Here is a 25,620-nt window from a genome sequence, read left to right as displayed (position 1 = left end):
CTGAGTTTGAGCCCTCCGAGACATCCAGATGGAGAGACCTAGTATACAGTTGGACATTGAAACTGAAAGGTCTTGCCAGGAATCTCAGATCACATGGGCACTAGGGAGGTGATGAGAGTAAATGAGATCAACAGGAAATATGCATGTGTTGATAAGAAGAGAGTACTGAGAACATCAATATTTCAAGGAAAGACTAAGGAAGAAAAGCCGGCAAAAGAGGTTCTAAAGAAATAATGATCAAAGTAGGAAGAGAACCATAAATACTGTTTAATAAGCCTATGGGGGAGAAGAGTTAAGTTGGATAAAAAGGGAGTTGTGGTCTAGATCAAACGTCAGAGAAATTAAATTAAACCCAAATAAAATGCACTGGATAAAGAATTTCATTTATCCATAAAGAAGTGCAAAGAAATGTAACAGTAAAGAGTCCATCTAATAGTCAATGTCCCCAAAATCATGCTCTCCTGGGATCTGTCCAATCGCTCCTTCATAAACCCTCCCAGTGTCAGAAATTTACCATTTTCTGAAATTCTTAATCTTGGGATAGCTCTCAATATTACAAATTTTCTGTCATTTTGAATCAAAATCTTTTCCCTTGTATGTCTGTCCACTGATACAACACAGTTTTCTAAATATTTGAAGATAAATTTTCTGATATACATGTGCCCTAATCTGCAAATATATTTGTGTGTATGTACATACAGAAATATATGTTTATTTATTGGCTGTCTCCCCCAATGGATTAAAAACCCCAAGGAGGACACTGTCTGCTCTACTAAGTATCTGCAGCATATAGCATAGTGCCTGACACATAGTAGGTGCTCCATAAATAATGACTATATTAGTAAGAATATTGACAAACAAGGTTTAAACTCTAGAATAAATTATTGGATGAAATTTTAGCATTCCTTTCTCTGTGGAATTTTTTTCCTGAATTGAATCAATATTCACATAACTTTCTAAATTAATGTAAGAAAGCAAGATAGATTAGGTGCCCCTCAGACACCCTTCCAGAACTTTGACTCTGTAAAAAGCTGACAGTGTATTTGTAGTGAACTCTCCTGTTGGGAAATCAGGGAACCTGGGTTCCAGGTCTGGGTCTGCTACCATTTCTCTGCCCTTCAGCAAATCTGGCTACTTTTCTGGCCTTCGGACCTCATTTATAGACTGAGGCTTTTGTATTCTATATACTCCAAAGTTTTTTCCTGGTTTAAAACTATAAGATTATTGGGGGAAATCAGGTGTAGATGTTATAATAAAATGTGTAAAGAAAAATATCTGAAATGTCCCCTTACTGTTCTAATTAAATCACTTCTTCAAACTTCCTATTTTTCTTCTTTTCTAGTTATTGTGTATTTACAATAAGCTTCTTTTATAGCACATTTTCACTTCGCCATATCGTCAGTCATCCACACACACACACACACACACACACACACACACAAAACTGCCCTGTCATCTGCAACAAAGTGGATCTTCAAATGAAATTACATTGTTGTTTGTTATGATTTTAAATCTTATTCTTCACAAAGGCCTTTCTCTTAGCCCCATCTAGAAAGTATTGTTTCCATTTATAATTTTAGAGCATAATCTACAGTGATACTTAACTTATTGGTAATTAAATTATCACCAATTACTATTCCATGCTATAAGCAACAACTATAATCCAGACCAAGAAAATTAATCAAGTATATAAAAACACATAAAATATATATGTATATTTTGAATATATATATTCAGAGATTACACCTCTCATTAAAAAAAAAAAAAAAAATAGATTCCATCTGTTCCCATTCTTTGCTAACATGGAGTTCTAAAGATAAAGTCAAAAGAAAATACATCATAGCCATATATAGTACTCCTCCTCTGATGTCGTCATCATGTTAACATCTATAACATTCAAGAATATGAACCTCCTATTCACATCACTATAGAATGTCTGCTGCCTATATCATAATATTATTAGGGAAAATTTCCCTTTACAGATATATTTACTATTTTACTAAAAAAAAAAAGGACTGTCTGAATTTTTTCAATATAATTAATGTTTTCATGAGGCTTTGTCATCATTAATCAGAAAATTAGAAGATAGCAACATTCAATACTCACTAAGCATTAAGCTAGTATTACATCCATGTTCACCAATGCAGCTGAGTCCTGCAACAGAGCTGCTGCATAGGCTATTCCCCCCTGGCCCCAAGATTCCCATTTCTCACCACAGCAAAGAGCCCAAGAGAGATTTTTGTAAGATAAATAGAATATTTCAGCCTGAATTTATATTCCTGAAAAAGATACTTTAGCTCACATTTGTTTAAGAGTTGGAGTTGTTGCTTTGTTTAGCTTTTCGATTCAAATGAATAAATATTTGAGTATATAATTTCTTCAGATTTTCTTGAATTTTCTATATCTCATTACTTAAAATTTTTTATTAAATGAAATAGGAGAGTCACAGAAAGCCACTTATGGGAAATCTGTGACATATTCAAAGAATGCTATGTAAACTTGAAGAAATAGGACATACTTAGGATGTCTAGATATAGATAATATGAACCACGACATTTCTCTAACCAGCCTTCTGTTAAGTACAATGAGTCATTTTCCAAGTATAACATACAGTACAGTATGGTCAAAACTCAGCTGTGAAGGCAGGGTATACAATTCAAAACTTGTCTCCACTTATTACAAACTGTGTGGCCTTGGTCAAGCCACTTGTTTATAAAAATATGGATAATAGTACCTTCCTCTGAAACTACTGCATAATTTAAATGAGATAATTAATGTAAAGTGCTTAGCACAGTGGCTGGCACATTGTAAATACTTCTGTTTTAAAGTTTTTAAATGTCTATAGATCTCCATAGAGAACAAAGACCACAGAGGGGAAGTCTCTGGCTCCTCACTGTGTTCTTTTCTGTGACAGCTATGCAGGAGCATAGCCTTAATATATAATAATATTCAGGGCATAGCAGAGGGAAAATGGAAATAGGGAGCTCTGAGCATGCTGCCCACCTTCTCCACTGCTCTCTTTTCCTGCTATCATCAGCTTCTCTAGACAGCAGATCATTGCAGGAAAGGTGGACTCCATGGTTTATGAGACCAAGTTGCTGCAAACTGGGCAAAAACCCAGAGAGAGAACAACAGAGAGAAAGGTAACTTTTCCTGCTGACATTAAGTAGAGCTGAGATTCTTTTATATACATTATTGCTCCCAAGGGGTCTCTCCTTAGTGTTTTCTACACACTTTTCCTGGAGATCTCATCCAATTAGAAGGTTTCAACTGCCACATGTACACTGATGACTCTCAAACCTCTATCTCTAAACCATAATTCTGTCCTGAACTCCAGACTCAAATTTACCACTATTTACTTAGATTTCCTCTTGGATATCCCAAGGGCACCTCAACTCAAAATGCTTTAAATTACACCTATTGCCTTGATCTAGATAGACAACAATTAGTTTTGGGATCTTCCTGCATAAACAACATCAGTCATCTAAGCCAGGGCCTATTCTTCACTCTCTCTCTCTCCCTCACACATTCAGTCTCTAAGACCAGTCGGTTCCATCTTCCACCTCAAGATTGTGTCTTCTTTCCTCCCTTCTTCAACTCTTCAAACTCTTTCCAGTTCTCACTAGAATCACTAAAATACCTTTCTAGCTGATCTCCCTGGCTCCCTATTCTGCCCTCCATGGGACCTGTCCTCTATACTGCTACTAAAGCAGCGGTTCTCAACCTGGAGGTTGAACGACCCTTTCACAGGGGTCACCTAAGACCATCGGAAAACACATATTTCCGATGGTGTTAGGAACTGAGACACCGCTCCTCTATCCGTCTCCAGGTGGGTCCGCCCACATGCAGATACACCCACATATAGATACACCCACATACGAGTACCCAGCGTGATGACATCATCACACCAACCCCATCATATATAGCCTGTACAAATACAGGTGTATGTGACAGGGTTGGCGCCATAATGTACTTATGCAGACCAGTCACACGTGTAGAGAGCAGCTACTGTGTAGAAAGCAGCTATTCTGTTAAAAGCAGCTACTGTGTTGAAAGCAGCAATATTGGAGGTAAAATGACACTTCATGAATTGTAATTACTGGGTAAATGTAAAATCATGTACTGTAAAATCATCAACTAATGCAAAAAAAAATATCTGTACCATGGGAACTTAATCTGGATGCTGATTGGTCTTTTTATATTCAGCTGTGGTTGATATGAATACTGCCCCCTTGTGATAGTAACAGGTATGTAAAAAAAACAACAACACAGAGAATGGTAAATCATTGGAAACTTTAATGAACTGCATTGACTAAACTATGCCATGTAGCATCTTTTGTATTATTAAAGCTATTGTTATATATTATTTTCATTAGCAAACCATCCCATGACAATAGATCATGTAGAGAAGAACGTTAAGAAAAGAAAAAATAGTGAGGATTTTTTACAGTCTGGTTTTACCTCAATAATTACAGCAGGAATTGAGAAACCACAATGTGTTATTTGTTGTGAAGTTCTATCAGCTGAATCTATGAAGCCAAACAAACTAAAACGCCATTTTGATAATAAGCACTTGAGCTTTGCCAGCAAGGATACCACTATTTTAGAAGCAAAGCTGATGAACTCAAGAAAGTCAGACTTAACACTGGTGACAAGTACCACAAACAAAATGTAGCAGCCATTGAAGCTTCATATTTGGTGGCACTCAGAATTGCCAGAGCTATGAAACCTCACACCATTGCTGAGCATTTACTGTTGCCAGCGGCCAAAGACATTGTTCGCGTTATGATCAGAGATGAATTTGTTACGAAAGTGTTTTTGTAAACAATACAGCACTATGTAAATGTAGTTATCATGTATGCCTCTGGAACACACTTTGTTGTTTATTATGGAAATAAAACATGAAAATAATTTAGAATTTTAGAATAAAAGTTAAAGATTAATAAAATACATATTAAATGTTTGAATATGTTCTAGATTAGGCTTAGGTGGTACATGGTGAAGAGTAAGACACACTGGGATCCAAGATGGTGGTGATTAAGTAGAAGTTATACTGACCTTCCAGGACCAAACTGGACTTACAACTAAAATATAGAAAAATCATCCTGAATAACCAACTGAAGACTAGCTGGAGAAAATCCTTATATCCAAGGGCATAAAGAGGAGGCCACATTGAGAATGAATTGATTAAATGACCCCATTTGGGTCCCAGTCAGCTCACCAACCAAGACTGTCATGCTTAGAAATTGATTATCACTGACGTAAGGTAAAAATTAACATTGTACAGGGGAAATCTCACAGGCTAATCCCTCGAAAGATTCCCTTTACACAAAGCTGAGACTTTAGGAAAAAAATGTTAAAGGAAAATAATTACTAGAATAATAACTAATACATGTGATTAAAACACTCAATGTACTGAAAGTAGGGAGCTTTTTTTGAGGATTAGTTTGAAATATAATGTGCCAGAGGCTCCTCCTAAGTGTCCTAAGCCTGCTGGGTCCCTCTCTGCCTCCATTAGAATTTTATCTAATATACTACCTAACCCTTTGTACCTCTGCAGAAATTCTTGCATCCAGAGGTTTCAAAATGTTTTTACAAATGTAAATTAATAAGACTCATCATCACTTCTCTCCATAGAGATGGTTCATTTAAGTAACACAGAAATTTACCTAAATGGCCCACTAAAGGTCACTTGAGAAGTCCTTTCTGTGAGCTGGAAATGGATATTTAAAGAATAAAAATATGCCCTGGTCAGGTGGCTCAGTTGGTTAGAGCACTGGCCCAATAAACTGACATTGTGGGTTCATTCACCACTTAGAGCACATACAAGAGTCAACTAGTGAATGCATAAATAAGCGGAACAACAAATCAATGTTTTTCACTCTCCTTCTCTCCTTTCCTCTCTCTCTCTCTCTCTCTCTCTTTCTAAAAATAATAAAAATAAAATAAAGTGTGAAAATAACTTGCAGCTTCATTGCAGATTCAAATTCATTGCATCCTTTTGGCAAGTCCCACTGGAGGGACAAATCATCTTCAATTTTTACAGCAAGGTTCCCACCAGTTGGCCTTTCCTCAGCCTCACCAGCACCCACATACCTGGAAATCCAGCCCTCCTCTTTCCTACACTATCTGCTCCAAAACCTAAGTGAGGACTGAACATAAATTTTTTAAATATTTTTATGAATCACTTTGATTAAACAAGTAGTTAGACATATTTTCTTTGTTCCCCAAACTCTTATTAACCCAGTGAACAAATATTTATTAAGCACCTATCTTGTTGCCACTCAATGTGCTGGACATAGGGAACACTACAGTCATGCCTCTCCCTTCATGGGAAGGGCAGATAGTAAACTAGAGTCAGATACACTGTGGTCAGAGCCATGGAGATGACAGACATGATGGGTTGGGTGAGGTACGTAGGAACAGATGGATCAGGGAAGCCCTCTCTAAGCAGGTGATATTTGAACTGAGATCTGGAGCATGAAAAGAATCAAACTTTTCATTTTCTTAAATTTATGTTTTGGGGCATCTTATAGATTTTCATTTCTAATAAAATAAATATCAATCTCTAATATCCCACAAAAACAAAGAGCTCTTTAGGGTTTTTTATATTTTTTTTCAGAGTAGAATGGTCATGAGACCAAAAAGTGAGAAAACCACTGTGGTTTATCCCCAGCCATGATTGGTCCATTTCTTGTTGTGACCTCATAAGGTACCATAGTGATGGAATGACAAACCACTCCTAAATAAGGTCCTGGCTGGCAGAGGATTTTGTCTGTTATAGCCCAGGAAGCTCCTTTGTGGTGACTTGTTGGACGTGAACTAGTTCGCTTATTTTTTCATTTTGTTTTTTCCCTTTTGTTTCTTTTTTCTTATTTCTACTTAGTTTTTGTTTCTTTTTTCTTATTTGTACTTAGTTTTTTTTTTCTTATTTGTGTTTTGTTGGGTTTTTTTAATTTTATTTTCATTTTGTTTTGTTTTTATTTATATTGCTTTTTTTATTTTGTTATTTTTATTTCATTTTGTTTTGGTTTTTAATTGTGTTATATTTATTTTGTTTTGTTTTTTTAATTTTCTTATCTTTATTTTATTTTTCTTAATTTCTTTTTTTAGTCACCATATCTAATGACTTTGCAGCCCTCTCTGCCAAGGAGGGGCACAGTATTGGTGATTACATTCTCCTGAACACCACTGGCAAGGGATCCTTTGCCACAGTGAGGTTGGCCCGGCACATTTTGATGGGCACAGAGGTGGCTGCGAAAGTTTTGAAGCAGTGGGGCTCCTCTAGAGTTTTTCAAGAAGTCCATTGTCTTAAGAACTTAAACCACCCAAAAATCATAAAATTATTTGAGGTGATTACCACCCAGAATGAACTGTCTCTCTTCCTGGAACACAGAAGCAGAGGAGACTTACTTGACTGGCTGCAGGACCCGAGTCATGTTCAGCAGCTGGTATCAGCAATACAGTACTGCCCGCAGGGGCATTGTCCACAGGGACCTGAAGCCAGAGAATATACTCATAGACAGTGACATGAGTATTAAATTAGCAGACTTGGGCTTCAGAAGGGAATTTGCAGATGAGAAACTGAGCACCATTTATGGCACTGCCTCTTATATGGCCCCAAAGACCTTGCAGTTCCAACTCTTTGACGGCCAAAAGGGTGATGTGTGGAGCCTGGGGGTATTTCTTTACAGGATGGTGAGGAGGAAATTGCCATTTGTTAGGGAGAACTTTGAGGAAGCAAAGAAACAGATATCAGATACGGAATGGGTACTTCCTTGTACCATACTTTCTGTCTCTAGAATGTCAACAACTTTTAACAAAATGAATGACCCTTGACCCCAGCCAAAGCCCAATCCTGGAAGATATAATAAAGGACCCCTAACTCAACGTGGGCCAGAAGGAGAAACTAAGGCTATACAGCGAGCCACCCTGGGGTGACACAGATCCCCCCCACCGGCCAGGTAACAGAAATAATGAAGAACCTGGGGTTTCAGCAGCACGAGATACAGGCATCAATAGCAGAAAGAAAATATAACAATATTATGAGTACATATCTAATTGTAGATACCACGAAAACCGAAATGAAGGGCCACACCATCAGGGTAGGGCCCTGGCCCTCCCCCAGCCAGCCTGGAAGAAAGAAAGACCATTCCCCTAGCCAGCCTGGAGGCGAGGACCACCAGGCTGGCTGGGGGAGGACCAATCCTCAGGCTGGCCCAGAGTCAAGGATGGCCACCCCCAGCCCAGTCCTCCAGCATGGCCCTGAGGGCTGCTCCACCACCCACAGTATCAGCAACAGCAGCAGCCATGGTGGCACCCACCTTCTCCCTCTGGCCACAGCCAGGGCCGGCAGGGGTGGCCAGGAGGTTCTACAGTTTTTTCTTAAGGTTTATATGCTATAGGCCATCCACTACCAAGCAGCATCTCAAAAGGACAAGAGTCAAGCCAATATAATTGTTTTTTAATTGTGGACGGCCAGAGGCTGGATGCAAACAGCTGCAGGTGACAGTGGTGCCAGAAATACATGCTGCATGTGCAAGGTAAGCACTTGGTCCAGTGGATGATGGCAGTGTGCAAACTGTCAAGGTGTTCTCTGCATGGGATTCACATCAGGAAGGTATCCAGCTCCATGGCTTTCCGAAGTGTCTTATCCAAAATACCTGCTGAGTTTGGAGGATGGCCTGGAGCCCCCAGGGTCAAGAGGAGAGGCTGCCCTCACTGTGGGTCTACCCCTCGAACCCCACCTGAAAGAAACTTAAGAGACAAGACTGTTTTTCCTGGGGTCCTTCTCCCTCCCCTATGCTTGTGGGGGTTCTCATTCAAGTATTTGGTTCTCTTAAGTTTTGTAATAAACTTGACACCCCCCCCCCCAAAAAAAAAAAAGAGTAAGCCATATTCCTTGACCTCAAGAATTTCACAGTGTAGGGCTGAAGCGGAGAGAAAAGACAGTAGTCTCGATATGTTAATGTGCCAGAATGAAAGCTAGAAAGATGGCCTAGGTTCAGCATTGACTTACAGAACTTGCAGGGATCTAAGTAATCATTAACCCCATTTACCAGTGAGAAACAAATGACAAAAACAATCAGTAGCATTCTTTCAGACTTTTAGTTTGGCAAAATGCTTTGATGAAAATTTCTTATTCCCAGATAAAGTTTTTACAAGACCAAGGGAAGTTCTGGTTTGGCATCAGGCATTTTTCTCTCTATAGTTTCACTTCCATTCATTGCCCCTTTACCTCTTTGTTCCCCAAGAATTGGCAATGGGTTTATTCTTTGTCTAACTTCTGACCTCTCTCAAAGGTCAGGGATTTCCTCTTTTCTTTGTATAAAAATGCTAGCCAGAACAAACTTCCCTTCTGACCTCTATTTTCTCCTTACTTAATTTTGCTTCCCATTCATAGTCTACAAAATACAAACCATCTCAATCCCTGACTGCCAGTTACTCAGTCCTTTTTTTTTTTCTTTCATTTCACTCCAGTCTGCCATACCATCTACCCAGTGAACTTGAAGCAGATTTCATAAAATAAAAAGTGAAGTATAGCCACAAACCCTGAAGTCCACCTTAAAGACTAGATGTAATCAGCTGCTAGGAAAAGATACCAGGCAAAGAAAACCATAGCTCACCCGGTCTTCCTAAGAGTATAACATGCATTTTGCTCCAAGGTAAAATTCACCAATATACAATAAACTTAATTTTAATTCTACTGATTGCTATTGAAAACCTTTCAGTACTATATAGTGCCTAAATTTTTCATTAATCTCATATTTGATATTGAGTTGGGAAAGAAAAATAAATCTTTTTCAATAATTTCCACAGTAGCCCCAGATCTCAATTATATACATTTCCATGTTCTGGGAAAATACAGGGGAAAAAACAGGTTCATTTAATTCAAAGACTGTCTTTTGACTCGTTGAGGAGTTCCAAAAATACCTTTTATACTTCAAAGAAGACATTATATTCAAGGAATTATATATATATATATATACACAATATATGCACATAGGAATGCTAATATAAGTTTAACTCAATCTTTTAAAATAAAGGTGACAAAAAATTCAACTAAGTTTTTAATGACCTAGTGAGTTGACTTTTTAAAGTTTTATAATACACAAGGGTTTCCTTAAAAATCAAATACAGTCAACGAGTTTTAATTTTATAAAATCTTCTATGGCAGCAAGCATTTAAAAGCTTTACTTGACCTAGAAGGACTAAAATAAAATATTTGAATGCATACAATCCGTACTAAGTAGCATTTAAAACTTAGAACACCAATAATTTTAAATATCATTAAAGCTAAGAACAATGATATCACAGTCAAAAGTGTTCCTGAAGGTGAAAAAAAGCAAATCTGGTTCATGATAAATTATGAAAATGGTAATTATGTAGATAAGAATAAATGGCTTTAAATTCCCTAATGAATGATGAGTCAAGTCACTGACAAGAGCAATCAAAGTATATTCCATATGTGATTAACAACACTTAAATTTGACATTGACAAATATTATTTAATTTATACAGCAGTAGAATCACAAGCATATGCACTCTCTAAACCTCCAGGTTACAATAAATTGTGAAACATTGGTCAGCATGCTTATTTTATTTTGGTGCTTGATGTTTTGCCTAGAATGTATGTATTTTTTAATGCTAAAGTACATTTCAGGAATAGGTAAAAATCAATAACCTCTCCACCTCTCTCTCTCTCTCTCTCTCTCTCTCTTCCAATAAGTTCTCTCTGTCTCTCTCTCACACACTCAATTAGAATAAATTACAATGCTTCACAGAATACTTCCTGACACACTGAAGAAATATGCAAAAAGACATTTTATCAATATGAACTCTCGATCTTCCTATTAAATTTATCAAGTACCTATTATGTGCCAGACACTGTGTTAAGCAGTGAATCAATAGAAACATGATACACATGGTTCTTCCTCACAGAACTTACAGTCTAACTCAGTAAAATGAAATCATATTACTCAGCTTTAAGCAGAGCTATTTTATATAACTTTTAAACACTTAAATGAAAGAAACTGAGTAAGTTTTAATAGTATTACTATTGCAAACTTTATTAATCATACAACTTGCAAGAAAACAAATTGCTTCACTCTGTCAGACTGACATGTCTAAATCCAATCTCAGTTTATAATTAATATGCCAGCATAAGAAAAATAAGAATTTCCAGGGTATTGGCAAAACTGACAACAAAATAGTTCAACCAGTGAACTGAGCTTATGACATGAGGCCCAGGCCATACTGCAGTACAATAGAGTCACAAACCTAACTATGACACTTGACATTAGTAAAACTGGTTTAGGACAATAAATGCTAATGATATATAAAGAAGTTAAACTCCCTAAATAATAAATCCTTATGTCGTCAATCCCAAAGAGACCACTTGTGGAAAGGTAATTAGGATTAGCAGCACAAAAAAAGAAGAGAGAATCACTTTAAAGTTGCAAGCCCAAAGAACACACAGAAAAACCTTTTTTCAAATCTATCCTCTTACCTACTCATAATAAATACTTAAGTAGAACAAAAATCTAGACACTGTGGCCAAAAAATTTGACATTTAAGTCCTAAAAGGAAGTAATACTGTTGAAATTCCAAAAATAATTTAATTTAGGGAACTAAAATTGACTTTGGATGGGAGAATATATCCATGTACAATATAATGCCATAGTTAAGAAATAAACTTATTTCTTCAAGCTATAGGAAGTAAAGCAAATTTGCATTAATATATGAGGAACGGACAATTTCTGATTAATACTCTGAGGGAAAATATATCCCTTAAATAAAAGACTAGAAAACTAAGCATAATGCTTATGAATTCTGTGCTCAGATTAAAGAGCCATTGAGAAAAGTCTTTAGAGTCAGTGCCCAGATCCAGGCTGTTACTGCAGGGAGAAACCTGTCAGAGCTAAGAGTTGGAGGCCTCCACCTATCTGCATGCATGAAGGGAAATTCAGAGTGAGAAAGCTCTCTGAAGCCCTGCAACTCAAATAAGTACTCCATGGGCCAAAAGCATTTGCTTTACTTGGGAGCATGTTAGAAACACAGAATCTCAGGCCCTACTCTAGAACCTGCATTCAAGCAAAATTCCCCCAGATGACTTGTGAGATTTGGAAGTTTAAGAAGCATCCCCGGGGTGACATGGACTAATCTAAGGGAATAGGCATGACAGAATTACAAAGTGCATTTAAGCTTTGGCATTCCCAGCATATCTCAAACCCTACAAGATACCCCCAACTTCAAGGTGAATTCAGCATCAACTTCACAATGAGTCAATAAAAAGAAAACTCAATACAGAGATGCGATTGAGTCACTTGTCATCATTAATCAGATGCTCAGCTAGCCCTTTACAGGTAACCAGCTTCACTCCAGATGCCGGTGGGGTTGGAGGATTATGGCTACAGATGACAGAGGGAAGGCATAACATATCTCCCTAACTAGCTGTTCTCACATATCCTTCTGTCAACACGCCCCTTAGCCTGCATATGGCGTGCAGGTATGTCTGTTAGCCCACATAGTATTTTAACTTTGAGTTCATTACCAGCATTTAAAAATCTGGGACTTTCACATCAAAAAATCTGCACATCTAAGTTCTTTTCTACAAATTAGAAAATCTGGCAATACCAGACCTATATTCTGGCATGTCAATAAGTAGAGCCACGGTTCAGCTGTCCCCCTTAGATGTTGGCCATGATCTCCACCACTCCGTATGGTCTCCTCAACACTGTAACCGAGGCTGAGTGTCAGTTGCCATTTGTCATCTTTCATTTGGTCCGCTTCATTCATTCACATTCCCAGCCTGACCCCCATAGGCATTTGAATTTGCAACATTTTTAAGAGGCTCTAAGGAGCATCATGTCACTGACCTCAAATCATTCAGCCTATCGGAATTTATTCTTTCATATATATAATTCATGAAAAGGAGCTACTCTTTGTGTTACCCTAGGTTTGATCATCAACCTTGTGAGCTGGAATTAATCCACTGAATTATATACTATATCATTTTAAATATATACTATGCTGTTTTCCTACACAAGTCATTTCAATTCAAACATTTTAACTATTTCTTTTCAGAACTGTTCTTCACAGTTATAAACAAGAATTCATAGCAAGTGCAGATAAGCACAATACATTTTTGAACCATGCCACAAGATTTGTTTCAAAACTTGAAGTAATATAATGAAATGTAACTTTGGTGAGGACAGGTATAAGTCAAGCACCCAGAAATTGTTCAATAAATATTTATTAAACAAATAAATTAAAATTTCCCAGGACTTATAAATTCTCAAAAATTTATATACAGGACAAAAACTAAAATCACTTCTCTAATACACTGCTGGTGGGAATGCAGACTGGTACAGCCGCTATGGAAAACAATATGGTACTACCTCAAAAAATTAAAAATTGAACTTCTATTTGACCCAGTGATCCCACTGCTGGGAATATACCCTAAGAAGCCTGAAACACCAATCAGGAAGAATATATGTACCCCCATGTTCATAGCAGCACTATTTACAATAGCTAAGATCTGGAAACAGCCCAAGTGTCCACCAGTAGACGAATGGATAAAAAAGCTGTGGTACATATACACAATGGAGTACTATGCAGCGGTAAGAAAGAAAGATCTCTTATCCTTTGAGACGACATGGAGGGACCTGGAAAGTATTATCCTAAGTGAAAGAAGCCAAGCAGAAAAAGACAAATACCACATGATCTCACTTATATACGGAATATAATGAACATAACAGTCTGAGGAATACAGTAGACCCAGACACATGGAAGTAGGGCACAGACTGATGTCCCTCAGAAGAGGGGATGGGGGGTGGGGGGATGGGAAGAGATAAACCACAGAACTTATATGCATGTGTGCATGACCAATGGACATGGACAACTAAGCCGGGGACAGGGTGGAGGGGGGGTGGGGTGGGGGGTGCCAATGGGGTAAAAAGGTGAAATATCTGTAACAAAAAAATAAATAAAAATGCATATAAAAAATAAAGAATAGGAACAAGACAGGGATGTCTACTTTCATGACTCTTATTCAACATAGTACTTGAAATCTTAGCCACAATAATCACATAAGAAGTAAAAATAAAAGGCATTCAAATTGGAAAGGAAGAAGTGAAACAGTCATCATTTGCAGATGACATATATTGTACATAGAAAACTCTAAAGACTTCACTAAAAAACTACTAGATGTATTAAATAAATTTAACAAAGTAGCAGGATACAAAATTAACATCCAGAAATCAATGGCATTTTTATACACCAATAATGAACACTCAGGAAGAATAACTTTAAAAAATACCATTTACCATTGCAACAAAAAAAATTAAGGTATCTAGGAATAAACTTAACCAAAGAGATAAAAGACCTGTTCTCAGATAACTATAGGACATTGAAAACAGAAATAGTGCTCGCTTCGGCAGCACATATACTAAAATTGGAACAATACAGAGAAGATTAGCATGGCCCCTGCGCAAGGATGACACACAAATTCGTGAAGCGTTCCAAAAAAGAAAACAGAAATAGAGGAAGATATAAAAAAAGTGCAAGCATATACCATGTTCATGGATTAGAAGAATCAACATCATTAAAATGTCCATATTACCCAAAGAAATCTATAGATTCAATGCAATCCCTATTAAAATACCAACGCATATTTCACAAATCCAGACCAAATACTCCAGAAGTTTATATAAAACCAAAAAATACCGTGAATAGCCATGGCAATCTTGAAAAATAAGAACAAGTTGGAAGGATAACAACATCAAATATCAAGTTATACTACAAAGCTATTGTAATCAAAAGATTCTAGCACTGGCACAAGAACAGGCATACAAATCAATGGACCAGAACAAAGAACCCAGAAATAAACCCAAGACAGTATGCTCAATTAATATTTAACAAAGGAGGAAAGAGCATACAATGGAGTAAAGACAGTCTCTTCAATAAATGATACTGTGAAAATTGGACAGGTACATGCAAAAAGAATGAAACTAGACCACGAACTTATACAATACACAAGAACAAACTCAAAATGCATAAAAGACTTAAATGTAAGTCGTGAAATCATAAAAATCCTAGAAGAAAATGTAGGCACAAAATCTCAGACATCACACATAGCAAAATGTTCACTGATACATTGCCTAGGACAAGAGAAACACAGGAAAAATTAATAAATGGGACTACATTAAAATAAAAAGCTTCTGCACAGCAAAAGAAACCAGCATCAAAATGAAAAGGGAACCCAATATATGGGAGAACATATTTTTCAATGATATATCAGCTAAGGGGCTAATATCCAAAACATATAAAGGGGCTCATACAACTCAACAAAAGGAAGACAAAGAACCCAATTAAAAAGTGGGCAGAGGGACTAAAGAGACACTCTCCAAACAGGACATTCAAATGGCCAAGAGACATATGAAGACATGCTCAACATCACTAATCATCAGAGAGATGCAAATTAAAACAATGAGGTATCACCTCACACCTGTTAGAATGGCTGCCATCAACAAATCATCAAACAACAAGAGTTGGCGAGGGTGTGGAGAAAAGGTGACTCTAGTACACTGCTGGTGGGAATGCAGACTGGTGCAGCCACTATGGAAAACACTATGGTGTTACCTCAAAATATTAAAAATTGAATTGCCATTTGACCCAGTGATCTCACTTCTAGGAATATACCCTAAGAAGCTTGAAACACCAATCAGAAAGAATATGTGTACCCCCATGTTCGTAGCAGCACTATTTACAATAGCTAAGATCTGGAAACAGCCCAAGTGTCCATCAGTAGACAAATAGATAAAAAAGTTGTGGTACATATACAAAATGGAGTACTATGCAGCTGTAAGAAAGAAAGATCTCTTATCCTTTGAGATGGCATGGAGGGACCTAGAGAGCATTATGCTAAGCAAAATAAGGCAATCAGAGAAAGACAAGTATCACATGATCTCACTTATTTGTGGAATATAAGGAACAAAATAAGCTGAGGAACAAAACGGATCTAGAGACATGAAAGTAGGGAACAAACTGACAAACCTCAGAGGGAAGGGGGTGAGGGAGTGGGGAGGAGACTGTCAATGGGGGAAGAAAGGAGGGACATCTGTAATACTTGCAACAATAAAGATTTTTTTTTTGAAATTCATTTATAGATTTTGGATGAATGTGTTTAATTATCAATAGGTATCTGAAGATTACTCATTTGCTAGTCTAGTTCTATTCTGGTTGTTCATTGTATTTCAGTGACTATAAAAACCAGCAGTAGAGAAAAGACATGTAACCCTAACAAGCCTTAGACCCATGGCCTATCCCCCAAATTGTTTTGCAACAAAACAGCATGATACTTTTAGACAAGATAACTAAACTGGATTATAACATATAGTCTGATTCAATTTTATGTCCCCACATCTATAGTCTTTAGTCATCACTATAATCATCATTATCATCATCATCATCATTTCAATCTTAGAAAGCTGGACAAGTTTTATAAATCACTTATTGAGAAGCATTTATGGGACATTTACTGATGTGCCAGGAACTATGTGCTAGATGTCCCCTGACCACCTAACTAAAAGGTATGTCTTACGGTGCTATTCCTCCCACACCATGATACTTAGTAGGTCTAAATACAGGGGAAATTTTTTCTTTAATTTTTAATTGTCTTGAAAACTTAACTGAAAGAAATACATTGCTGAGAAACTGAGGCACAAAGAAATAGAGTGGTTTGCTTGTGGTTATATGGTTATTTGTTGGTAGACTACAAAAGCATTTCCAAAGCTCTCACCACCGTAACCACACTGCTTGTATAATAGCCATTTTCACATGGAAGGACATGGAATGTATTATGCTAAGCAAAATAAGCCAGTCAGAGTACCACATGATCTCACCTATTTATGGAATATAATGAACAAAATACGCTGATGATCAAAATAGATCCAGAGACATGGAAGTAGGGAACAGACTGACAAACCTCAGAGGGAAGGAATGGTGAGAAGAGATAAACCAGAGAGCATACACGCACATATGCATAACCAATGGATATAAACAATAATGTGGGGAAGGCAGAAGTAAGGTGGGAGTGGGGAGGAGGAGGAGGAGTCAATGGGTGACAGAAAGGGGACATCTGTAATACTTTCTTTTTTTTTTTTTTATCCTCACCTGAGGACATTCCTGCATTTTATGTTGAGATAAAGCGGGAGGGAGAGAGGGAAGAGGAGAGAGAGAGAGAGAAATATCAATGCGAGAGAGATGCATCGAGTGGTTGCCACCCACACTACCCCAACCAGGGCCGGGGACAAACAGCAACGAGGTATGTGCCCTTAGTGGGAACCAAACCCGGGCCTCTCTGGTCCGTGGGCCGACGCTCTAACCGCTGAGCCACACTGGCCAGGGCTGCAATACTTTCAACAATAAAGATAGAAAATAAAAAATAATAATATTAATAGTCATTTTCAAAATGTATCTGCTAACCAAAATGCAAGCCAATGAATTTTAACCACTCAGCAAATGATGAGCAAATATATCATTAAACAGCAAAACCTAAATTTTGACCCAATTCTGATAAATTTATAAACATACCAATGATCACTCTAAAAGGTGTTTTCAACAATGCTAAATACATATCTCAGCAGGAAACTACTGTAATATAACATTTCAAGAACTAAAGCTGAAAAAAAAATTAGGTTAGAAATTTTCCTTGAACTTAAAACTATCCTAAATGTTTTTATGGAGTAGGAGATTACAATGCCCTTTCACTCTGCCCTGGGCCTTTGGATTGCCTGACTGAAAGGTGGGTCATCTACCTCCTTTCTCCTTACACACCATAAAAGAGAAGGACTAAAGTTAGAGCTATTCTGTTCAATTCAACTAAACTTCCTGAAGAAAATACAAACAAAAGCAGGACCAGGTCACTGATATTAATATGTCTGATAGTCACTGTAAGAAGAAATTTACTACACTCTCCAGTACCAACTAATTTGAGCATGCTATTCACTATACACCTATAACAAGGCAAAACTAAACTAAGAAAGAAATGGTAATAATAACCAGCTTTGTCCACCTTAAATGGATTTGGAACTGTCCATAAATTAATACAAATAAAAAGTGTGTGTTTAGCCCTGGCCGGTTTGGCTCAGCAGTTAGAGCATCAGCCCACAGACAAAACAGTGATGGGTTCCATTCCAGTCAAGGGCACATACCTCAGTTGTGGTTCAATCCCCGGCCCTGGTCAGAGTCATGGGGGAGGCAACCAACTGATGTGTTTCTCTCACATTGATGTGTGTGTGCGTCTGTGTGTGTGTGCACTCTATCTGAAAATCAATGGGAAAATATCCTTGAGTGAATATTTGAAAAAAAAATAGTGTGTTTATGTTGTTTTCCTCAAATGATCTTTATTGGCCATTTCTGAATTCTTGACTGATCTGAGCAGTCACAAATCCACTGCATCAGTACATAGAGCTCTATTGTTTGAATAGACCAAGTTTTAGAGCCGTAGAAAATCTGTCCTCTAGAACAATATCTTCTAACAAAGTCTCTGTGTCTCATTACTAGTAGCTTGAGGTTTTGTTAAGATTCCCATAACCACATAACCCTTTTTTACTTCCCTGCTTTTGCTTACTTTACAACCTACAAAGACAAAGAATATGAAGCCAGAAAAAAGCAAACTGGAACAAACAACACACCTTGCTTTTCTCATATAGATGGTCTTTTTCATAATAGAGCAGGAGGGAGCAAGCATACTTCCTCCAATATTTAAGTACAATTTCTTTTTTCTTTTTTTTTTTTCTATCCTCACCTGAGGACATTTTTCCATCTTTTGTTCAGATAGAGTGAGAGGGAGAGAGAGAGAGAGAAACATCAATGTGAAAGGGACACATCGAGTGGTTGCCACCCGCATGACCCAATCAGGGCCGGGGACAAACTGCAACCGAGGTACATGCCCTTAGCGGGAACCAAACCCAGGTCTCTCCGGACTGCAGGCCGATGCTCTAACCACTGAGCAAACCCAGCCAAGGCTTTAAGTACAATTTCAATGGAATCTCCAAGGACACTAATCAAGAAAAATTCAGCCAGAATAAAATAAACCTATGCAGTTTTTACATATAGATAATAATTTTGAATGATGGAAATTTTGTTCCAGAAAGAATCTGTCTATCTCCCCATAGCCCAGGCCATTCTGGTTTAAACACTTTAATTCCAAAGCACAAATGCATTTTTCCAAAAATCTTCTGTCACAGTGCCTACTATGGATACCTTCAAAAATGCTTATAAAGAGCTGCATAATCTGCCACAGAAAACTAAAGTATTACTCTGTATTATTACACTCAACAGAAAGCTCCATATGCAGCAACAGGAGGCTATAGGCAATTAACACTGGAAATTGAAAGGTTTAGAATCTTTGCATGACCTTTAAAGGTCAACACAGTAGCCTATTCACATGCACGCAATTATATAGTGACTAGTTCATAACAGAAAAAAAAAAACATAAAAATATTTAGCTTGCATTCATCAAAATCTACTTTGCACTCTCCAGACTTTATGTGAAAAGTTAGCATTACAGAGCACAGGGAGATAAAAAAGCAAAGGAGGCTTGTCCCCACTTTGTCAAAGTGCTAAATTCAGCCTACCACCAAAATTGCTAAGAATGCATCATTATCACATCATCCAATCTCTGTAAAGAGTTGCAAAAATAAAGATAAATTTAATTGAATGACTATGTTTGTGCTATTGCTAAGGGAAAGGGAGACTGCTGTATCTTCACTAACTGGCCATTCAGAGGAAATCATAAAACAATTACAGCTACTATGTAGTAATTCAGGAGGCTAAAGGAAGTGATTAAAAGGGCCTTATCTAATAAAAGCGTACTATAAACTCTGATTCCTTAGTTATCTCTCATACCCCATATGGATCACTGTGAACAAAATGCAATGTTCTCCTTATAGCTAATATAGTCCCTTTTCATCTGAATCCCATGTAACCTGAAAGTCTTACATTTTCCAATGGTCATAACAATCAATTGCCTAAATAGGCCAGATTTTCACTGATTCCGGGGACTAGAATGTCTATCATTACAGCACAGGATAAAATCCAACATATACATGTGGAATATACATTGAAAGTGGGTGGGTTTGGGAACTCTAACATAAATTTGGAGTACACTATCAATATGTTTCTGGAAAATGCATAGATAACATTTGTAACCCAGAAGAGTATGCTCTAATGTAACTCATGGTTTATGTTTGGACTGTGGAGGCACATATTTAATAAAGACAGCATACAGATATGTTCCACATTTAAAATGTGTTGAAATTTTCGCAGTGTCAATAAACACATGCCAAAGTGTCCCTATATAGAGGACAAAGTTGATTTATTTTTGCATTTGTAGCCTAACAAATAAAAATGTAGTAGGCAGTTAGACAGGCAGTGAGCAGAGCAAGGACAAAAATACCTCCAAAAGAAGAACTAAAGAGGAAAAATATACTGCATGTAACAGTGGCTCAAACAGTAAAACTCAATTATAAACGACCTTGTTACACCATGGATACAGCTGCACTCTCGGTCAAATCATGCAAAGTAGTGAAAAACTATGTACCTAAAAATGTAGACATTTTTAAAGTTGTTCTCACCCCCTTCAATATCAAACCAGAATTTTCTATGGGTGCCATTAAAAGCATTTGTATATATGTATGCATGTGCATATATATGTATAGATACAGAGATTAGATAGTGCCGAGAAATATTTAAATAGTAATTTTCTAACTATTCCTCAAAAATTTTCTGTAAAGAATAAGTAGAAGACAAGAATTGTTAGTTATATTTCATTGACAAGGTCAGTAAATCACTGTGCCAAATGAATAGAATCACACTTTCTTTTAAAAATTACCCAATAAATCAGTGGTCAATGACAACTAAAAAATAAAAACTAACTTCTAGGTGTCTGTTGCCAGGCCCATCTTTCCATCTCCCCCATGTCAGCCTGTGCCAAACCTAAAGTAAAACTGTTCTATAAAAAGACTTATGGAAACTCACTGTAAAATTATTCCTCCTCTTCCAGTGGTTAGTTCAATATGCTTCAAATACTATAGTTTAAAATAAAGTTAACCAAAGAATTTCTGAACGAAATGGCAAATTCATCATATTGCATGGCATTAAAAAAAAATCAATGCTTCCTAAACAAGATTTCTTATGTGAAATACTATGCAAGTATGCGGACCAGATATGAGGTTGATTCAGCTAGTTTGGCCTTCATATCTAGCAGCATATGTGCTAACCTGTTTCTTCTCTGTGTTTTGATGGAGCCCTACTAATAACAGGTTGATGAATAGCATTTGTAAAAGTGAGGCATAGATCAAAGGTGACTATGTTAGATGATTATTTTACTTCCACTTATGGTTTTTCACCAAGGAAACAAAACTGCATTGCACAGTAAAGTTCCTTATTTTTACTTGAATCTTTAATGAACAAAACAGCTGCAGAATAATGTGACTTAATGAGGCATCTCTAATAAAATACTGGAGAAGTAAAAGCATGGGCACTGAACTGTTTGCACTCTGGTTGTTTCATCTTCTCAAATATATTAGAAATAACTGATGACACTTGGAACATTCCTAGTTTAAAACACACATTAGAGAGACAAATGTTCATCAGCTTGCAGCCACAGCTGAACTTAGGCAGAATCTGACAGTACCTTCTATTAGGGCCCATGATAAGAAATGCCTGGAAAATGCTCAAGGGGCACATCTTACCCTACCCATACAGGGTTATCCAGAACCTGCAATTAGTGACAAGTTAACCCCAAAATACACTTTCAACATTTCAATGTTCAAAAGCACACTGTAAAAGGGTCATTAAAATACTATATTGAAGATACTGGATCCAGGATCACTAAAATTTTCTAATATTCAAAATAATTTTTATAAACTCTTGTATTACCCCTAAGTTTCATTACTTAATAAATTTTTAAAAAGAAAAACTAACAGCTCAGCCAGTGTGGCTCAGTGGATTGAGCATCATCCCAGGGACTGAGAGGTCCAGGTTCGATTCCCTATCAGGACACATGCCCAGGTTTCAGACTAGATCCCCAGTGAGGGGCATGCAGGAGAAGTCTATTGATGTTCTCTCTCACATCAATGTTGCTATTTCTCTCTCCCTTCCTCTCTCTCTCTAAAAAAATCAATAAAAACATCTTTAAAAAATAAAGGAAAACTAATCATGTCTACAAACAGACCTTTTTATAGCTGTGCCATCACAATTTATAACTTTGTGGTTAGTAAATACCATAATGCAGTCTCTAAGCAATATGTATCATTTTTTACATAGACCCATGGGCATCTCAATAAATCTTCATTCTACAATTTGTCATTGTTACAATAACTAACATTTTTCAGATTCAAAATCACGAACTCAGTAAACTTCGATTCCCCTTTAGCACAACTTGTAGCACTAATGTCAAGGTTCTGGTTCTTCTTTAAGAGACATATATCATAGCACTACATATTAATATGTAAGTTTATGCATCCTAAACTACAAGAACTTATTAAAGGTGCTAAAGAATCAAGATTCTAATCTCAAAAAATGCCTAACAGAAAGCAACACACTAAAACTATGCTCTGCCTCTTAAGAGTCACCGTGCCTAAGCATTCAGTTGGCATGCCGTGTTCTCATAGTATTCTAGCTATAAATAATGCAGTCCTGTTTTTTTTTATTGAAAATTAAGAAAACCAAAAAAAATAAACCCCAGTGTAGTTACTGATGACCTTTCGATGGCTACTGGTGGTTTTAAAAATTAGGACTCTAAAGAGGGCAAAATGCAAACAATTGACCCAGGATGAGAACCAGAAGAGAATAAAACAGGAAAGAAAAAATTAAATCACATGTGTCTGATCATTTCTGAGGTTCTTTAGGTGCCAAATTTGAAACTGTAAAAGAGTCACCTGCCTAAGAGTACATGTAGAAACACAGAAAGGCTGGAGTAAAATACATATAATCTTAATGCTAGGGTTTTGCTAGTTATTGACCACAGAAATCTTACATTAATTACTCAATTGTCTTAACTTACATTGCCTAATAGAGCAGTTTTAATGTGTTAATTGATTACAGTCTTGAACATTAATGTCTCAAACAATCTAGTTGGGAAGACAGAAACCAGATAATTATCCTTCAGTCAATAGTCATTGAAATTCATCCTGTCCTGAGTGAAGGACTCATACTGACTGCTTTGTGGGTATTTTTCAGAGTAAAGGTTGCATATAGGTTTGTTGGGGGGGGGGGGGGTTGTTTTTGTTTTTGCATTTCTGCAAAATGCAAGAAGCGATTTAACACTCACAAAACGAAGATATTTTCTTTTCTGTCTCACTACCACAAGCCAAACTCGCCCAGCAAAAGGTGAAGAGAGGATAAGTAGCCACAGTACCAACTACACCTTTGATTCCAAACGCTTCGGGCGATTGTTTAACACTCGGTCAGAAATGAATACTGAAGAGGAAAGCATCGCGTCTACCCGGGGGCTCTGCAAGCGCCCCCAGTTCCTCCTTTTCAAGTGGAGACTAGATAGCTCAGCCTGCAGTCCTGGGAGAAATCAGGTGGTGGATCTCAAAACTTTCCTTTGCAAAGGCAGTTTCTGGAAACAACACATTCCCGTTCTGACAAGTGAAGATCAGTAGCCTAAAGAAAACACCTGCAGATAGGAGCCCGGCCTTTTGGAACCGGAGGGAGTAAAGGGACAGCAAAGCAAAGAGGCAGAAAAACCGTGCGCTATTGGCAAGGTTTATTCGGAAAGAAATGAAAAATAAAAACAAAAAACATTAGTTTCTCGAAGCTGTTTGTTTGGGTTTTGTTTTGTTTTGTGTTTGTGTTTTTAACGCTGTTCGTAAAGTGATCCTTTTCCTGAGGCTCTTGTAGCAACCTTTATGAAAGGTTTATTTCATTCAGTAATAAAGCGTCCATTCCCAAATCGAAATAAACCTTTAAATAGATGGGGCTCCGGAACTTATCAAGATGATTCTTTATGAAAATAGTCAGAGGTAGAGAAATCCAGAGCCTCTTCGAAACGCCCACCGTCTACAGACAGGCCCGAGAATTAGCTAATCAGAAGTGGACAGAAAGTAGGGATTTCAGAAAGACGACCTGACACACCTCAACGGTCCTGCCTCGAACGCGACCCCCAACTCCTTGTGAGGAGTCCAAAATGGTAACCAACTCAGATGGATCTGGCGGAAGGATCGAGTTAAAATTCGCTTTAATCCTCGGCCGAGTCGCTCGCAGCGTTAGGAGAAATGGAGCCGAAAAGGAGGGAGGGTACCGCTCTCGGAACCTTGCTCGTGTGCTCTGATCCCCTCTCGGCGCCCCTCTACCCCCGCCCCTACGCCGACAGCCCGCGAGCGAGACGCTGGCAGCCCGGCCAGCATCCGCTCTCACCTCTTGCCTTCGCCGGCGAGCCCCCTATAGCCCTGGACCCCGGCGAGGGGAGGGCTTCGGGCCCCGGGTCCTCCAGCAGCCGCCCGAGTCCCCAGTGCCTGCGGGGGGCACGACTCACACTTACCTGCAGCCCGGCTTTCTAGTAGCGGCAACACCTAACGATGCTCCTGCAGCTTCCGCGGGCCCGCGCCAGCCTTATCGCTCTTGCATCGCTTCCAAGATGCCAATCCGCCGTCCCCGTTCAGGGGCATAGGGAACCGAAGTCTGGTGGTGTGTGCTCGTGGAGGGCTTGCGAGTGAGGTCTGGAGCGTGCGTGTGTGCGCGCGCGTGTGTTTCCTCCTCCGATGGCAGAGAGGGCTCCGGAGTCTCTTGATATTTACACTGGAATCCCCTTAAAGCGGGTAGAAGGTGGAGCACGTGAGCCTTGTCTCTTTCCCCCCCCCTCTTTATGTCACAGTGTCAAAGTAATCAAAAGATTTGTTTACTGAGGACAAGTCAAAGTCCCGCAGCCCTGGCCAGCGCCCGCGGTCGCCCGCTCTCCCCGCCGGACGCGCGCGGTGCGCTCAGCTGCCCCCACTGCGCGAGCCGAGGCGGTCTTGCAGCAATTACCGCCCTTACTCCATCTCCGATTTGTTTGCTCTTAACGCCTAGTACAGACTTTGCCTCTCGCCTTGTCGTCTCTCCTCAGACACACTCACACATCCTCCGTGCCTTCGCTCCCGCCCTCCCTTTTGCTCTCGGGGGAAAGGCAATTGCACGGAACAGTTCACCTTCAGGAAAGCAGCCTCTGCCACGTACGTTCCCCGGCGCTCGCCGGTTCCGGGTCTCCAAGGTGGAGGAGTTGCGGGGAGGTTCAGGGCTCCGCGGTCCTCCGCCCGCAAGCCGCCGGGGTTCCTCGGTTCAGGCGCCCGTGTTTCGCTTTTAGCACTGAGGTCCCAGCTGGTGCCCTGTCGGAGACTTTGCGCCGAGTCCAATTAGCAGCAACTCCTCGCCCGCTGCAGCCCCTCAATCCCTCCTAGAAGTGCTGCGGGCAGAACCCCAAGCAGCCCAACCGCTGCCCCTCTGGGCATCCTGGGCTGGGAGGAAGGGAAGTCGCCGCTGTCCCCCTTTCCCCAGTACCTGGCACCAGCACCACCGAAAAGGTGTGAGTTCCAACATCCAACAAGAGCAAGTGTTGCCTATGTCACT

General features: G+C 38.7%; 1 protein-coding gene and 1 non-coding gene across 2 annotated transcripts in view; one reads left to right on the top strand and one right to left on the bottom strand.

Annotated features, from left to right (window-relative positions):
- The window catches only part of TAFA2 (TAFA chemokine like family member 2), a 477,447-nt gene extending 452,656 nt beyond the window's left edge, over window positions 1-24,791 (bottom strand). Inside the window, exon 1 of the mRNA XM_036252400.1 lies at window positions 24,557-24,791. The gene's annotated coding sequence lies outside the window, so the exon portion shown is untranslated. The remainder of the gene's footprint in view (window positions 1-24,556) is intronic.
- LOC118624767 lies at window positions 14,426-14,532 on the top strand. The gene has a single exon (XR_004958439.1). It is a non-coding gene; the product is annotated as a U6 spliceosomal RNA (small nuclear RNA).
- Window positions 24,792-25,620: the final 829 nt, after the last annotated feature.

Source organism: Molossus molossus, unplaced genomic scaffold (assembly GCF_014108415.1).
Source record: "Molossus molossus isolate mMolMol1 unplaced genomic scaffold, mMolMol1.p scaffold_m16_p_10, whole genome shotgun sequence".
In the NCBI taxonomy this organism is placed as follows: Eukaryota; Metazoa; Chordata; class Mammalia; order Chiroptera; family Molossidae; genus Molossus; species Molossus molossus.
The sequence above is the reverse complement of the archived record's forward strand: the minus strand, read 5'-3'. Positions and strand labels throughout refer to the sequence as shown.